General features: G+C 43.9%; 1 pseudogene; it reads left to right on the top strand.

The window, feature by feature from the left end:
* Positions 1-657: 657 nt before the first annotated feature.
* Positions 658-1,628, top strand: LOC114624507 (annotated as a pseudogene).
* Positions 1,629-2,784: the final 1,156 nt, after the last annotated feature.

Here is a 2,784-nt window from a genome sequence, read left to right as displayed (position 1 = left end):
TCATTATTTCTCATATTTCCTGTATGTGTCCTATCTATATTTATCATATTCTTTGCTTACTTCGCCTAGACACTCTATCTTTGAGTTCTGACATTCTCTCTTCTGCTTGATTAACTCTAATTGTAACATTTTCCTTTGAGTCCTGGTTGGTTTTTGTTTGTTTCTGCGACAGGTTTTCTCTGTGTAGTCCTAACTGTCCTGGAACTCGCTTTGTAGACCAGGATGGCCTGGAACACAGATATCTACCTGCCTCTGCCTCCCAAATGCTGGGATTAAAAGTGTGTGCCACCACCACCCAGCTTTTTTTTTAAAAAATTTATTAATTCTCTGTAAATTTCACATCATGCACCCCAAACCCCATCATCTTCCAGTCCCTTCGAATTTGCCCTCCACCCTTGCAACTTCCCCCCTAAAATAAAATAAAATAAAATAAAATAAAATAAAATAAAATAAAATACAAACAGATAAAACCTTGTCATGAAAGCTGCAGTGTGTCACAGTGTGTCACACACTATACCCTTTTGCCTACATTTCTTTACTTGCAAATGTTCACGGCAATGAGTCATTGGTCTGGTACACACCTCTGGCTTCTGCTTCACTATCAATTCTGGATCCTCACAGGAACTCCTGTCACATATCCTGTTGTTGACCTGTGTCATGGTGATTCTGCAGTTTTTGGATCTGTTGGACAAACCCAGCACCTTCATGCTCCAGCGGTCCATAGATGAGGTGGATGTTGGGGTAGGCCAACACAAAGGCCTGGATCTGGGCCTCGGTGGAAACTGTGTTGGTCAGCTCACCAGCTCTCCTGCACCTCCATGCCACCAGGGCCAGCTCTCTAGCTCTCACACCCTTGGGACTGGCTCTCCTGTGTCCACCTCACTAGAGCCAGTTCTGTTGCACTGCCCAGGCACAGTGTGGGGCCTGCTCTTCTGAGTGCTATACCTGGCAAGAAATGGATTTTTCAATTCCTTCTTCTTTTCGGCTTTAGCTAATCCTCTTTGATGTTTTTATTGAAACCTAGATTTAGACAAAAGATAGAAATATTGAGGAGAAATCACGCTGAAAAGAAAATGGAGTTGAAAAACTCTATGTAGAGTCCAAGTACACAACTCAGAGAACGGTCTTAAAAGTCGAGAGAATCATGTTGAAGATACAGTATCAGAACTTGAAGATAAAGTAAAGGAATTGAACTGTTCAATAAAAAATATGAACAGGGGCTCCAGGGCCACGCTGGGGGCCGCGGGCTAGCACTGACGGCCCGCCGTCCTTAGGATGTGTTTCCCATGATCCGGCGCCAATAGACCACCATCTTCATGGACACCAAGGAGTCAAGCACAGTGTTCGATCTGAAGCGCATCGTCGAGGGCATCCTCAAGCAGCTGGCAGAGGAGCAGCGGCTGTACAAGAACGATCAGCTCCTTGATGATGGAAAAACTCTGGGCGAGTGTGGCTTCACTAGTCAGACAGCACGGGCACAGGCCCCAGCCACAGTGGGCCTGGTCTTCCGAGCAGATGACACCTTCGAAGCTCTGCGCATCGAACCCTTCTCCAGCCCTGCAGAGCTTCCAGATGTGATGAAGCCACAGGATTCTGGAGGCAGTGCCAATGAACAAGCTGTGCAGTGAGGGCCCCAGGCCTACCCCTTAGAGACCCATTCCCTCAATAAAAAAAAAAAAGGAATTTGGCTGCCAAAAAAAAAATGAACAGTTTTCTTTTCAAAACACAAAAGGAACATGTAGGAACTATGGGGTTTCATGAAAAGATCAAATCTTCAAATTATCTAGAGTAAGAAAAATCCAGGTCAAAGGATAGGCAGTATCTTCAACAACGTCATAGAGGAAAACTTCCCCCAAATTAAGAACAGATGTGTCCATATACAAGAAGCACACAAGACCCCCAAGTACACAGGTCTAGAAAAGAAACTCCTCCCAACATATAAACACCAAATATACCAAAAAATAGATAGTATTGAACGCAGGAAGAGAAAAATCACAATTCACATACTAAGGAACACCCAGGGAGCCAAGGCTTGTGCTGAAAGAGACGATGTGGGTTTGGAATAAAGGGAGTCATCAGGACAAGAGCCCACCCAGCACCCAGTTAATACTGCACCTTGTAAAAAGAAAAGGCCTAAGGAATTATCTGTTACTGTGAGTAATAAACAAGGGAAAGTGCATGGAAATTTAATTAAAGGACGGAGGTCCAGGTTCCATCCTAAACAGACAATGGAACTTGGCAGCAATAGCCATATGGTTTTGGCTTTGGCATCATGAAGGATACAGGAATAAAAGTGTTCTGGAATCTTCTTTTGTGGTTTAGGACAGCATTTGAGGCCAGATGTGTGGCAGGGGAGATCCTGCATGGAGGCCTATAAAGACTACCAAGTGAAGCTACAAAAGTGAAGTGCCTTCAGCATTTGTGACCCCAAGGTATTAGAGATGCTGTATCTGCCTGATGTCTTCTGAGGAGAGCTACAACGTGGAATGGAATCAATTCAAGAAAGAGAAGTGTGTTCCAATCAGCAAGGTATGAAGGAATGGGAGATCTGAAGAGCCATCTAAGCCCTTTCATACTGGACATAGAGCAACAACAGCTGGAGTTTGCCCTGGTGGTTTTGGTCTTGCTTTGGTCCAGTATTTCCTCACTATGCTTCCTTTCCTCCCTTTTGTAATGGTAATGCACATTCTATGCCATTGTATGTTGGAAGTATGTAATTTACTTTTGGGTTTTACAAAAGATTATAATTAAAGAGATTGCATTGAGTTTCAAAAGAGACTTCAG

The sequence above is a fragment of the Grammomys surdaster genome, unplaced genomic scaffold (assembly GCF_004785775.1).
Source record: "Grammomys surdaster isolate TR1022 unplaced genomic scaffold, NIH_TR_1.0 207, whole genome shotgun sequence".
Lineage (NCBI taxonomy): Eukaryota > Metazoa > Chordata > Mammalia > Rodentia > Muridae > Grammomys > Grammomys surdaster.
This window is presented reverse-complemented; position numbering and strand designations above follow the sequence as displayed.